The sequence below is a fragment of the Acanthopagrus latus genome, chromosome 7 (assembly GCF_904848185.1).
Source record: "Acanthopagrus latus isolate v.2019 chromosome 7, fAcaLat1.1, whole genome shotgun sequence".
Taxonomy (NCBI): Eukaryota; Metazoa; Chordata; class Actinopteri; order Spariformes; family Sparidae; genus Acanthopagrus; species Acanthopagrus latus.
The window spans coordinates 25,177,391-25,193,221 of record NC_051045.1 but is presented as its reverse complement, the minus strand read 5'-3'; the positions used below and the strand labels follow the sequence as shown (position 1 = coordinate 25,193,221).

General features: G+C 42.9%; 1 long non-coding RNA gene across 1 annotated transcript; it reads right to left on the bottom strand.

Annotated features, from left to right (window-relative positions):
- Positions 1-5,072: 5,072 nt before the first annotated feature.
- LOC119023195 lies at positions 5,073-8,429 on the bottom strand. The gene is made up of 3 exons (XR_005076198.1): positions 8,078-8,429; positions 6,536-6,701; positions 5,073-5,615 (listed from the first exon to the last, which is right to left on the bottom strand). It is a non-coding gene; the product is annotated as an uncharacterized LOC119023195 (long non-coding RNA).
- Positions 8,430-15,831: the final 7,402 nt, after the last annotated feature.

Below are 15,831 nucleotides of genomic sequence, written 5' to 3'. Positions count from 1 at the left end.
TAGCTTGTTTTCCTGTTCCTGGTGTTCTGTTGCATTTGTCTGTTCCTTGTGTTGCCATTGATTCCAATAAATCTTCATCCATTGCACTTCCTGCCCTCCGTCTCCTGCATTTGGATCCACCTTATGTGTTTCGGGGTGACACTGGGAGGACAGGCAGGAACACAAGGAACACAGGATTGAGGTGGAAAAAACACACAAGACAAACTGACAAAGAGAGAGGGTAGGACAAGGACCTAAATACTCAGGCAGTGATAACTAATTGAGCAACAACAGAACAAATACACAGGAGGATAATCAGGTGAAACTAATCAGGACAATCAGGAGGGAGGGAAAACAAGAGGTCACAGCTGGTCCCGAGGTCTAATCAAAAACACTCGGTGTTGTTGCTAGGATCGCTGCAGGAGAATAAGCAAACTTTTGTCAAACAGTGATCTCGGGACCTCATCCCCCCCTGAGAACAGCATGTTTATTCAGCTATAGAAATACTATCTAGTGAATATATACGATTTAGTATTGTTACCTTAATAATACTGTAAATACTATAGTTCTGAGCTTTATTTTTATTTTTTTCAAAACCTACTTAAAAATGATGGTGGTGTCACTCTTATAAATGTTGAAACACAGTCTCCAACTGTGGTCACTGGCTTGGCAGCCTTCTTGACTGACTCAACCACCATCCCCCTCCACCTCATAAGCTCATAGACATGTCATGTCAATGTGATGTAATACACTTTTCAGACATGTCAATAGGGTACATTTACATGTAACAGCGGTTTGCAGAAGGTTACCTGCCAACATTTAACAGACAAACACAAACAATGTCATGTTCTGCAGTTTAATATGGGGTCAGTCAGTTCTCGACAGGACAAGCAGATGCAGGTATTGACCTCATGAAATCGTTGCTTCTGGAATGTTTGTTTGAACTAAGTGCCATCTTCTCCCCACAGTCCTGCAGTCAGACCAGCTGCTGCAGATTTAATGACGATGAATAGGCTGACATGCTGTTATTGAAATCTTAGCTGAAAATGTTATTCACAAGAGTCAAGGCTAACAAGTAGTGAGCTTAGGAAGCCTTTCAATTCGACAGGTATTCAGACTTTGGGGAGATGGGAACAGGTTGGATTAGATGGGATAGTCTGTTGCCTAAGCAACTGCTACACTCCACTGTGTTCGAAGAGGTTGCTTTATCTGTGAGGATTACACTGAGCGCAGGGAGTGGTGGGGGGGAAGGAGCTGTTTGCCTGGAGTCAAACAGTTCAGCTCCGGGGCCAAAAGCTGTGTCAGTGTAGGGCTTAAATCCTCACTTGGTTTAAACAACAAACAAAAGAACGGAATCTGTCAACAAGGCGCGAAAACAAAGTCGAGTGAATCAAAGACAGGGTGACAAGGAAGAGGGAGGATAGATAAGGGGCACAAAATGAGGCTGATGTATGCTAAGTCCACTCCAGACTAAATTATCCCAAAACAGCAGCACCGCGTACTTAAGCTCTGAGGTGAAAAGCAGCTGGATTAGATTTTTTTTTTTTTCTTTTCTTTTTTTTTAGCTGACAAGTGGAAACAGTGAAGCCACATGGGATGTGGCACAATCCCCACGAGCTCCTCCGGCATTCTTCCCCGGCGAGGTGACACTTGTTAATGTTATTTATTTACATCTTCCTTTCATCATGCGACGCACCTACGCCTGTTGTTGTGGTGGTTTATGATTATGAATTTCCATAAGGAGATTATGGAAGTCGTGTGATGACAGAGGGATAGAAAGGCGACACAACAACCTTCTACCAGGAAGCAAGAACAAAAACAACAACCTTGCTTTCATCTGTGGCGTCCTGAGGTGTCTTTGGTAGGACTTTGACTTGTTCTAACACTTATTATTAAATACACGTACACAGGAGCATGACTTCCGCTTATGTGCACATACAGATTTAAATACACTGTATAATACATACAAATTTTGCACTTTGTTTTGTTGAATTTTATACCTAAAAAGTTGACTCAAGGTGAACTGTGCCTGCTGCAAAAAATTCTGTTGAATGGAAGTTGGCGATACGTAATGTTGATTAAAACTTAACTGATCATCTGTGCCGGACTCATGTAGATAGATTTTCAGTAGCAAAGTGGTTGTTTCGTGGCGTGTTCGCTAATTCCAGTATTCACCCCAAACAGCCAGACGGCTGCACGTGCCATGCACTGTATGCCAGCGGGCATGCATCAAACATGTGTATGTCTGTGTTTGAATTCAGGAGAATCACTGAACTATCAGGTTCTCTCTCGTCTTTCCCCGTCTTCTCTCTACAACTTTGCGTTGATGAAGCAGATCTATTTCCCCCCGAGCATCCAGTCAGCAGTCAACATTACAGACCATAAACATCTGACAATCACAAAAGTTAAAAGCAATCTCAGAGCTCTTCCCGTCGGTAAAGCACTCCGAAACTGGGCAGAATCTGACTTGACCCCTTGGGGTTATTTTTCCAGATAGACTTGCTCTACACCCTACTGAAAAACAAGAACTGCTGATGGCCAATTTGTTTGTTTTTTAATTTAATTTGATGTCTGTGATAGCAAAATATGCAGGAAAAGACATGCTCAGGTTAACTCCCGAACTTTTCACATTTTCTTCAGTATCAAAGCAATATACTTATATTTGTCTGTGCATTCACAGACACATTTTTTACCCCTATTTAATGATACAACAGAGCAAATTAGAGTTTTGGTTAAAATCTTTAATTAGCTTTTTTTGTGATCAAACGCTGCTTCTTTGTGTTTTGCTCGAGTCTTTCTCTGATAATGTTTAGCTCATTGAGCCTCAGTTACAAGTCTTGGTTAACTAATCTTGTGATGGAAATGGACACACATTATTACACTTACTCACATCTGCTAACATGTAATGGCAGCTCGAACAAAAATGCCTCACGTGAGCTAAAAGGATTAGCGTCTCCATGCTGGTGATCTCAACGTGGAAACTGATCTGTGCTTGTGTGTGTGTGTGTGTGTGTGTGTGTGTGTGTGTGTGTGTGTGTGTGGCGTCATGCGTGTGTGTGTGTGTGTGTGTGTGTGTGAGAGCTGTACTGCAGGGAGCAAGCAGAGGGAGAAGAGCTGCTTGACTCCTGCCATGTCTTCCAGCAGGAGGCTTGGATACTGTAGTAATGAGTGGTGTGTGTTGTGTACACAACTCTGCTGTGATTGGATTGAGCGGAGAACAAACAAACCCGTTACGCTAGACTTGCATGCGCTCACACACACACACACACACACACACACACACACACACATACACACACCCAGACACATCCTCAGAGACACAATTATTTAGAAATAAAGAAATTAAAGCATCCCTAATGTAAATATGAATACTGTGAATGCTCCATTAGTGTTGTGAGAGGGTCTCCGCTGGGTTGAACCCTGCTTGTTGTGTTTGTTTAGTTTGTTGTGTTGCAATTTGGCCGCATCAGCGGGACCTCCATTTACCCAGGGTTCCCGGCGGGTCAGTGCATTAATGGTGAAACGCTGAGCGCTGTTGGATATGAGGCCAATGGGAACGGTGAGGAGTTATTTCATGTGGCGCTCAGTGGTGAATGTGGGAGGACGTCGCGGAGTAAACAAACACACACACGCGCACATGTTTAGAGGAGAACTTAACTGGAGCTGCAAATGGACAGAAGTGCAGTTGTGACACAGAAGGAGACTCAAGAAAAGCGTGGTTCAAAACCGCATAATCTGTGTGCTCATCATCCCGTACTTTATGTCAGCCAGTCCAGCTTTCAGGCTGACTCGCTGCTGTTTAAAAAGATTTTCGCTCCGAAGTTTTGATCCGTCGCCTCCTGTAGATGTGAGAAGCAGGGTTGCAGCTGGAAGTTTTGGCCCCCTGGGAACGACTCAAAACAGCTGTGACACAGTTAAATACTCACTGATCTCTGCGTGTTGCTGTGCACTAATGAATTGTGTCGTGAAGTGTAACAGTACTCAACGATTTCCCCTAGAAATTATGTTTAAAGATGTTTAAATTTGTCATCCGAAGTACATTTTACAAAAACATTAGAATCCCATGATACCCCTACCACTTAGCCCCACCCCTCAGTTTAGGGGGTAGGATGAAATGTGTTATAGTCCTTTCCTTTGTAAAAAAAAAAAAAAATCAATCAATCAATCAATAAAATAAATTAAACATAGCTAAGTTAAAAGATTTCACAGTAGTTAACTCGCAAGCTTACTTTACACTGTTATTGCCCTATGATAGCATATGATGCTTTTGCCTTTGCTCTTTAGAAATATTCTCACATTGCTGTCCTCCCTTGTTTCTGATTTGACCGTCGTTGAGGCTGCGATGACATCTTTCCCTTATATAGCGTGGATTTCCAGTAAGCTCAATGGCTTTCCTCCCCACTTTCTTTTCCCCCTTGTACTCTTTTTCAGTTTTCGACATTTTGTTCTCTGTAGTTGACACCTTTCTTCTTGTTAAGTCTACTGTGTGCTTCTTCCTACACAGTATCTTCAGGTACTTGAACCCCTGCCAGTTATTCCTCTTATTAACTTTCTTCATTAGGCCCATTCACACTGCTGCTTTGATGCAGGGATCCTACGCCAATTCTCCGTCTCTGTGTGAATGTCTTGGGAGCGGCAAGGGGTGAAATTTTGCTCCGGCGCTGATCTGCCTCTGGAGGTGCAGTGTTGTCAAACCTAATCAGAGTGAATGGATAAGCCGGCTGCACGTATCAAGGGAGTGTCGATCGGACAGTCTGATAACTACACACTCACTCACTACTCACGCAACTTAATAAAGAGAAATGTCCCACAAAGCAACGTTACATGATCAAACAAAAGTAACGTAGTAACTGTAATTGTCTTTGGCAACTTATATGAGGAAAAAAAATCACCATGACGATCAGCCTTCCCCACCGGGACTTCAGTGAACTTTCCCCGAGACAACAGCCTCCCTCCCCGCGAGTGAGAGTAAGACAGCGTCCTGTTCACTGATGGCGATTGTGTAATTTAGAGTGAAAAACATAACTTTGACACTTTCCAGGGTGTTTGGTGGGTCAGCGTCTCAATCACAACACATTATAACCACACCCATGTGATTATAAACTATCCACAGGTTTTAATTGACAGGAGGACACTGAGGAAACACCTTGAAAACACGCGTCATCATCATGATGCGTACTGTCATGCTTCTTTAGGGGCTGCAGTGCCGGCTTTCTGTGTGAATTGCACAGCGGTTCATCTTTAAGGCGGAGATGCTTCGTTCCGTGTTAATGACGAACAGCGGAGAATTGGCGAACCACCGCTGTGGTGATAATGTGCAGTCTCTGTGTGAAAGGGGCTACTGTTGCTAGAGCTTTCAGACTCTTCCTGCTTGTCTTTTCGTAGGGTTGTAATTTTCATCAAGGTCGGAGTCATCTAAAGGGGACTCAGCATCAGATACTGGAGATGTTTATAAACCAAACTCAGCAATAGATGTGAATGTCATAAGTTTCTCTGTGATTACTGGCTGGTCTGTAGTTCCGGCTGTCTTGAGGTCCCCCACGTTCACTGGGCGGCTGGCTGAAGTGGTGGTTGTACCATGTTTGCAGCAGTTCCACCAGGCTGCACACTGATTCTTGAGGGATCACATTTTTTCCCTATTAATGAAATGTAATATTATCAGTATCATGAGATGTTAAAGCTGCAGTCTAAGGTTTTGAGAAAAAACTGGACTTTGACAGAATATTTGAATGAAACAGCTTCCAGGTCCCTCCTTCTTCCTCTCTGCTGCGCTGCAGCCCTGCCTTAAAAGCTCCTCCCCACAGAAGAGCCTGCTGTGCACACGCAGGCTTGTAACCACGGTAACAGAGGATGCCAGATAACCAAGATGGCGCATTCGAAGTAGCAAGAGCAACACAAGCCCTGATTGTTCTATTTCGGACCAATACAACTAAATTACAATGACGAGTGCCTCATGCCGATCACTATATATGACCCGAGTAATAAATGCTATTCCTCACATCACTGTAGACAAAGTTACCTGCTAATCATTACCTGGCGCAACATTTTTTCTCATTTTTTCTAAGCATGAGTAACGTTATTTCACTAGAGCAATTCAACCACTTCAGAGCGTCCTGAACACAAACTGGCATTATTATAACTGCCCAGTCACTTGAAAGACACTTTTACTAGCCAGCAGTCATAAACACAAAGCTAATAACCAGAGTTAGCATACAAGCTAACAAGCTAGATTTAGCAACAAGCTACGTACCTCAACTGCATGGTGAAGTCAGCTGGAAACTGGCTTACTAGTTAGCTCAGCTTCGGTGTGCTATGCAATGGCATTTGAAGTGAGTTAATGTTAATAATATTATGATGGCGCTTGGTTGTCACAGTAAAAAGTCTGGAAACGTGCATGCAGACTGGAAACAGAGATGATGCGAACAGTGTCCAACAGTTTGGAGACTGTGTTGGAGACAAATGCAGTTTTCACTAGCTGTTAGCCATGTAGCTGCCATTAGCTACATGGTAGTAACTGTAACAACACAAAAAAAGTAACATACTCAGACACACTAACCATTCTGAAACTTCCTGCGACACAGTCTGTGCTTCCTCAGGAGCCTCTCCTTCTGGGTCTGATTCTGGGTCAGATTGGTATGGTTGATTGACAGCATCTTGCCATAGTGATACGTCCACCATAAGCATTACCGCATGCTACCACTAGCATAAGAGGCATCATCTCCCTGAGAGGGGCGTGTCGCAGACAAGGCAGGTGTTGACAGACAGAGCTCATTAGCATTTAAAGGTGCAGGCACAGAAACAGTCTGCTCTCAGTAGAGCTCAGTACAGCAACTTTTAGACAGCTGAAATTAAGGACCACAGATGGTACATTTCGAATACAGTGTTACAGTGTTTCGAATACAGTGTTGTTGGACCGCTGACAGCTGTGAGAAATTGAGGAAAAACAGTATAATATGGGTTGTTTAATAAATTAAACATTTGTGCTTTATTGTATTTGAATAGTGTTTACTAAGACTAACAGATCAAGCCACAGTTTATCTGATATGCATAAAGTCCAGATAAGACAGGAGCTGATGCCAGGCTGTTTTGATGCTGTTTGCTGCTGCTGAAGTTAACAATTTAAGAAATAATTTTGGAGAGACAGATTATTTGGGAATGCAAGTACATATTTTTCCCAACAAAAGGAGGCTGTAAGTGCGGAAACATTAAACAGCCTCATCTCGCCAAACAAATAGATCAGTGATGAAATGAGTTTTTAAACATTTGTGTGGGAGACGTGGTGAAACTTTTCAACTCCCTCTGACTAAATTGTGGCACTAAACAAATGAGGAAATAGTAAAAATTCCCTTTTTTTTCAATCATAAAAGTGGCTAATAATAATGGCTTATTTAATATTCCTTTCTGCCTCACTCGCACCACACTGGACTGAAGTACTCTGAGCCATTAAGCTTCAGGATAAATACATATTCAAGCAGGGGGGCATTGTGGGAAACAGAGAGGTCCAATCATTTGAACAAAGAGAGACCTGCTCTTTTGTCTTGTGTCGTGCTGAATGGGCCGCTGCTGTAAAGTAACTTTATTATGCATAATTATTCCTGCAAAGAATGTTTCACCATGTGTTTCTCTGTCTCTCGCATTCACTGTTTTGACCTGGCTGGTGTCTCTCCCTCTCTGTGCTGGCCAGTCAGCAGTGACAAATCACATGAAACAGCTTTTTATGCAAATTTCCATTATTGTTTCCTAATTTTTCTCTAACCAGTGAACACTTTAAAATATGTAACAGATTAGCCCAAATTTCTTCTTTTCTTCTGTTTTACTTGTGCCACACCTTCAAGTTGGTCCTTTATAGTAAGTAAGTACACGCCTAATTTGATTTGTGTCGAGCCCACCCAATCAGCTGGCTTAATGCTGCCACTTGCCTGCTAATTGTCGATATGTTCAAACTGTGCCACAGTCTGGTTAGGCGCAAAAGCCACTTGATCAAGAAAGGAAATGAAAGGGTTAATGCTACTTAGAATGCTACTTCCTTCAGCATAGTTACGTGTTTCCTGTAAAAACAGACAGATGCCAGTAATGCAGAGTGTACGTTTCGCCCCACCTCCACCGTACCCCCTGGTAACGGCTTCGATGCAGATGCTGACTCTCCCCTGCTGACTGGCAGCTCCCGGTGAACACGTTTGGAAGAAGATGGAACAGCACATCCTCTGAGACAGCCATGGACAGTTTGACAAAGAAAATACAGTACTGCCGTGGTTTCCTTGATAGGTCTGGTTATTGGCAACCTGTGACGGTGAATAGCACCACGAAACGGCAGCCTACTGCATTTAGCAGCATACTTTAGCAACAAAGCTATGGGTATGTGCACCAGGATATAAATCACCTAAGTACCGTGACTGGCCTCTGTCTTTGTTGTCGGAGGATGTGTGCTGCCCCGGTCAGGAGGTGTTCATAGAGAAGCTGCTGATTACCAGTTCTTTTGTGATCCGTTACTATAGCAACAAGTAAAGCTATCTGTCCAGAGCTGCTCATGGCAGAGCAGCCCGAGAGATCTGATTTTTTTTTTCCGCCATAAAAATGTGTTCAATCTCACCCAAATCACTTAGTCATAAATTTTTTGTAAAAGTTATAAAGTTGTGTTTTTATACTGGTGTGATCCAGGAGGTTCAGTCCCAAGCAACACTCTGCTTGGTTGTTCTTCTTTCCATACATCCATGGCAGCATCATAAAATAAAGAAAGCATATTTCATTGGACAGAAATGAATAGCACAGGATCAATCAACGTTTTTAATGCAAATGGAAGTTGCAAACACTGAAATACCATGAAAATACTTTACACATGGCTTTTTTGCCACTGTTGGGCCTGATACTGGTGTGCAGGTGAGATGTGGAGCAAGACATATGTGACAAAAACACAGACTGATTCAGATGTCAAGACGACTTTAAAATACTTAAAATATTTATAATACCCAATGGTGTCATTCTCACTGTACTTTTAGGTGGCCAGTCCACCACTGACCCCTCCACCTCTGCCAACAATCTATTCTGGTAACTGGGCTGGTCTAGCACCTAATAATGGCTGCAAAGCCTTTGTAAACATCCTCAATAATCTATTGGACCCGTGAGGCCAGTGGATATTCTGACAGACAATCATAAATCTTTCATACAAGAAGTAATTTCACAAAGTGTGTCGTTTAAACACTGCAATTACAGAACTTGGCTTTGGAAAGTTGAAAATTTCACAGCTCAATGCTCCCCTTTGTCTGCTTTCTCTTCCTGTCAAAATTGAAGGGAACACAGACAGGTTTGTTCCTGCCAGTTAGAAAAACAAGGACTTTTGTGTCGAAACAACTTAACAAAACACTCCAGATAAGGGCTCCTTGTGAGAGCCTTGTAACTGCTGTTGAGCAAAGATAACATCTTGGAGTAACATCAGTGACACACCACTGACACCGAGATTAATTGCTCCTCTATGTCAATCTACATTCGCATAATAGTACTACTAGAATGTAATCATATGTTTTATCTCCAGCCTGCCCTCATCAGAAAAGCAACCATGTAGGTCGAACATGGAAGCAGTTTATTTTGACCCATATATTCATGTCTTATTTGGTGGTGACCTCTAGTGGCTGCAGTAATTATTATGGCAGCAAAGGAGGAAGTCAGATGAAGTATTGAGACCGATAAAGTCCAATTAGGGAAGTGAATAGGGTGGCCAGTTTTGGCAAATAAGCCCCAAAAACCTCAACTCAGCGGTATGTTCGTAACACAAGTTACCTTTTTATTTTAACAACTTTTTCTTGCCTAGACCAAACCAAACTGTTATATTACAGTCAAAGTCTGGTACGCCTGTTGCCGGTATGCTGCAGTGGTTATGTTTGGGGAATTTTGGTACATGTAATTTCAGGAGACACTGTCAATTACCTATTCAGTTGCTTGGGTGTGAGGATTTGTTGTTTATTTCCCAGATTTCAGGAAATGTTGCCCAGTCATTATTTATTTATTTATTTATTTATTTATTTATTCAGATTAGATTAGATTTACACAAAAAGTGTAACAAAACATTTCCTCTCTTAGCAGAATGTTACCTTTGTTTAACTGGAAATGTCATGAAGTGCTTGTTAGATACGTACAGTGAAAAATAGTGGCGTGAGTGTGAATAATGCTCCAGTGAATTCTGCAGAATAATCCCATTGGTGGCTCAAACACAGGGCTGCCGCAGCACATCATTCACATCTGCATTAACAACAGAATCAAAGCCCCGTGTTTTGATGTCAAAATGGAATTCTCATCGTCTGCTGAGAATGTCACAAGCCTCGCTCGCTTCTTTGAAATGGATTATCAAGAGGTGCTCCGGCGTGTTGTCGCAAGGTGGCTGTCACTTTTGCCAGCTGTTGAGCGCATCCTGCACAGCTGGCCCTCTCCTCGCTCCAACTTCCTCTCAAAAGAAGGAGAACAGTGCAATAAGGCATTGTGGCTTACCCTCTCTCCAGAGGATGCCGGGCTGCTTCCATCATGCTGTTCACATTTCCCACACAACAATCTTGAAGTTGGTGATGCGTCTGTATGTCACTGTTGGTGTCGGGGTACATATTACACATTACTTAATATCTTTTTTTTTTTAAAGTCATGCCTTACTTGTTTACTCCTTTTAGAGGGAAACTTCTAGTTTCATTAATTTTGCATTACTCCACTGCACTCCACTCGCCTGAGCGTGGAGGGGCAGCCCGCCGGTTGGACACTCCAGCAGCCTAACCCAAAAAAAGTAGCAGCCAGCAAGTCTGGTATGACTGCAACAGCCGAAGAGGGCGGTGTGTTTACTGGGGAAGTTACAAGTCAGAAAGCACCAGGTACACCGCAGGATATGGCGAAGGCTACGACATAGGGCATGCACCTGCGCTGAGAATAGATAAACGTATAAGCATATATCAAGCTTTACACTACTGCATTACAGACATATGTAATGTGACTACAGTAATGCACTTCACAACTGATCATAGTTGATCTCTGCACCAGGATGGATTCTTTGTTAGTTTTTCTTTCTTTACACATTAAAAGTGATCGTTTTGTTTGTTTTTCAGCGAGGAGATTTATATTTAGAGGGCTGGATTTTTATTCTGTCAGATACGATTAGGGAATTGCATCAGGCGCCTTTGTTTGGCATGCCTCATCTCTGGTTGGATAAAACTGCCACTTTGAACTTCAGTTGTGCTTGTTGACATGCTGTCATGCTGCTGGTCATCCTTGGGAATGAGAGCAGTGGGGAGTGATTGTGCCACCCGCTTTGTCAAGGTTCCCCCGGGGCTGGTGTTATAACAATTTCATTTGAGTTGAATGAGTTATTGAATGGACGGAGATAGGAGCACAATGGAGCTCATCAATAGGTTGCTATAATAGTTTAGCGAGAGGTCAAAGAAGCCTGAAAAAAATCCCCTCGCAGGGCTCCAGGCTGCGACCAAATGCTTGCATTTTGCGACTAAAATTTGAGACAGTGTGACTAAATTTTACATTTAGTCACGCATGTGCGACCAGTGAATTTGCCGTTTTTGTTTTTGTTTTTACACTGGTACGTGGAAGGGGCGAATCAAAGAATCTGGAGTCACAGGTGGCAGGACGACTGGTGTGTGAGAGGGGCAGGGAATGGGGAATGGCACTGTAAGTGGCTATTGTGTGGAGGGGGAGGATCCTAAAGTTGTTCCGAGTGCAGAAGGAGAAGGTTTCACTTTCATCGAATGATGTCGAAAGAAACTTTTACCCCGCGATTCCACCAGATACGGCGTGTTACGGTTTCACTCTAGTCTATGTGTTAACTTCCACCAGGTCTGCTGCGCTGCGTATCTGCTCCACCCCAGCTCCGGCAGCCCAGAGAAAGCTCTTCTGCTAATCCTGCAGTCGGGAACACTTGGTGTTGTTGTTTTTAATAACACATACCTGTAACTGTGGTCGTGAGTGATCGCCAGTTGTCGACAGTACTGCCCTGTGGCAGACTCAAAACGCAACCGGTGGGGGTTGCCGAGCAGAGCAAAACTGGATTGGACATGTATCTGTTGTAATCTCTGGGTCATTTCCTCCCCCATAAGTCTCGTAGTGTGCCCGATTCAAATCCTAACCCAGAGGACGAGTTCGAGTCTGAAGACACAAGGGTGGTGACAAAGGGCAGAGAATACTGTTTTCATGAAGAATGGCTGCGTGAATTTCACTGGTTAATGTTTCGCAGAGAGACGAATTCCATGAACTGCTAATTTTGCAGTCGATACCCTCAACATGTGGGGAACACAAAATTTGCAGGTGATGCAGGTAACACATTGGACAAACACAGTGTTGGTCTAAGGCACAATATATGCCCGACCTGTACTCCAATGAAAATGCAACTCCACTGTCAGTTGCATTTAGATGGCAAGAGGCTGTTGATCAGTGCACTTAGGAGGCCGAATTAATATTCAATTCAAATAAATATAATATTTAATTAACTATTTAGTAAATAGAGAAAATGGTGTGAAACTGAACTCAACATATAATCATTTCTTAATTATTATTTCAATATATGAATTCATATATATATATATATATAAATAAAATTGATTTACAGTGTGTGCCCCTAAATTTTGTGATTTCAATCCTAGTAAAAAAAAGTTAGTCTAGAGCCCTGCTTCATGTTGTACCTGAACACAGCTTCAGGAGCTTTATTCTGGATTGAGACTGTTTGTCAAAGTACAAACCAATCCACCGAGTAGCTCTCTGAGTCACCGTTATTTTCTGTTGAGAAACTCAATTCCAGTTATTACCTTTGCCTCTTTCTTTGTTGCACTAAACCTGGGATGTATCTGCCCATAATCAAGCGTTATTATGTGACTTTGTTCCAACATTCACGGCAAACTACAGAATAATACAGTGGATCGATGCACTTCTTGATTACAAATTTCTCCCGGGAACTGTGCTCGATATATATTGTTAAATTGATCGTTAACGTCACGGCAGTGTTGCTTATATGCCAGAGGTGGAAAGAAAAATTAAACTCTGGAGAGACGAAGTGAGGGGGGGGAGAGAGAGAGAGAGAGAGAGAAAAAGCGAGCTTAAGGGACACAAAAGACGGTAAGGGAGAGAGCTATTCAGACGTGTGAAGTGGCTGAGTGTAATGGCAATCTATTTGCTAGCGCGGTGATGACAGGAGTGGGCGGGCGTTCGATATCACAAAGGCGCAGAGGTGGAGCGGCAAATCCACCTCTCCTCTGTCCCTGCCATCCATCCACACATCTGTCCATCTGTGTGTCTAAACATCAGGAGGGAGGATGGCTGGCGGTGCAGAGGCAGTGGAGTGGAGGAAAGAGGAAGCCTGCGAGCTGTGGAAAAGCGCTGTGGTGATGGATGGCTGGATACAGGGGGGAGAGGGGCCTGAGAGGTGGGGCAAAGTGGAGGGAGATTACAAGTGGAGTGTGTTTGTGTGTTATTGTACAGATTTCCTGATATCTCATACACACCGTGTACAAACAGGTGATACGTATCTGGATAGCTTGTCTGAATAATGACATCTGATAGCGGGCCTTTGCATTCACGCCTGGTTGATATGAATACTTTATCATGATTGAATCTCATGTTGCCATTGGCTGGGGTGAACTGATGGACGTGTGTCTCAGGTCAGTGATGGACATTCTTTGACATGCACCACAATAACCAACAGAAGATCATCTTGACAATGCTGATCTTCGTCCTGCGGTGTCAAAAGTGAACCGCCTCTGTCTGCTCCACAAAAGGAGACTGGTTTTGAGGACAGTTAGGAGACAGGAGGCGACGGTACAAATACATCTCATGAATAAACTGTGTGAACTGTACGACCTGGACAGAAAATAAAGCATCAGACCATGATTTTTCACTCTTGTAAAGTATGTTCACTTTCCCATGTGCAAAATCCCATGGACATGTGATCACGTGAGCATGTTTTCTTTTTGCACATGGGAAAGTGAACACTTGAAAATGTTAGAATCCCCTGGGGAATATGTGGACATGCTCTTTACAAAAGTGAAACATGGATTGGGAACATTTTTATGGTATATTATGTGACGGTCTTTTTAATTCCATTATGAAACCTGTGGGAATACTTTAGTCAAACCTTTGAGATCAAATGGAAAACCTTTGGCTCTCAATGGGAAACCGATTCGATCAAATGTGAAACCCATGTTAAATCCGTACAAATGCCCGTGTGAAACCTATGAGATCACATATGGAGCATATGGGATTCCATGTAAAACTAATGTAAATGCCCATGTTAAATCTGCCCAAAAGCATGTGAAACCTATGAGACCTGGTGTGAAATCTGTAAGATTAGATGTGATACCGATGGGACTGCACGTGAAACCAATGGGATAACATGTAAAAGCGATCAAAATACCCATGTTAAACCCATAAACATGAACGTGTGAAACCTGTGAGATCACACTTGAAACTAATGGTATTAGATGTGATACTCATGAAACTGGTAGCTCGAAGAATATTTTATTAACTTCCAAGACAATTGGGTAACTGAAATTACTAAAACAAAATAGCAACGTTGACTAAGAAAAGTTACCTGAATGTGTGCACTACAAAAGGACACCATGCTGTCAAAACTACTAATAAAATGGACTATATGAAACTCAAAACCTGTGTCCAGGAAATCAAGTACCAAGGTGGTTTACCGAGGTTAGCCGCTGATCGACAGTGTAACAAATTGTCTCTGTCTTGTAACAGATGCATTAAAGAGCAAATAAATTAACAAACTCAGGGAAATCAGTGATACCAGGAGTGTATGGGGGAGTGTATCGTGTGTGTAACGCCTAGTCTCTATCTGGCGTGAGTCAATGCGCGATGCTTTTTTGCTCTGTTCTCCATGCAACTGCCTATCCCACCGAGAAAGTTACAGAGGGGGAGCCTGCTGCCGGCTGATTCGGTAGCCTCCTGAGATTTTGCTTGTTTCGTCACATTCTCCTTGATTTTTGTGCTTCTACCATGGGTGAGTATGCCACGTACCTAAATGTTTGATGTGGTGAAAGTGAAACATAACCTAAAATCTGTACAGGGTGTTTTATGTTGCACTATGTACTTTGCACTATGCTGTTCCTGTGAGTGACTTCCTGCCCGGCACAATCTGCTCCGGTCAGCTTGGCGCGACCGCGGCCCGTCTCGGTAAAAAATAGACTTGCCGTGTATTCTCAGTGGGGAATGGGACGCTGCCGAGGCTTCGCAGCGTGTGGATACATGAACATCGACTAGAACCACATCTGAAATCAGCTCCGGCAGCCGTTACGCGGCCTTGAAGGTCTCGGTGCAACCTAGGGGTAACATAATCATCAACTGATATACATGTGGAAGGCTGGAATGTCCTTGAGGTCTTGAATGGTGAAGTAGAGAGAACCAGGGCAAGGTCTGCAGTCGTATAAATACAGGTGAGCCATCATCTACCCCAGCGAGCCGGGCTTTCATCCTGCCTACAGGCACATTCTGCAGTGCTATAGGCTACCATCAATGCCAATCAATATCCTCGAGAAGTGCCTCCCTACAGATGCAACTAGCACATCTTTCGATTTCATGGGGTTTAAAATCTTGCAATACATAAATACATTTTCATGAGTGGTACATGTTTTTCAGCATTACTGCAAATGTTTCACATGTTACAACATGAATGAACGTCATGAATGTCCCCATGACACTTTTTGAAGCCAGAAAGGTGGCGGGGTCCGCCAAATATGAGCAAATTAAAAGAGAGTGAAACAGCATTGTCCTTTAAGGTTGTTTTGTTTATTCAGTCATGAAAATGAAGAGTTTCTTAATTCAGTTTGTTTAGGCATGAAAAATAAGTCAGACGTCTCATTATTGGAATAA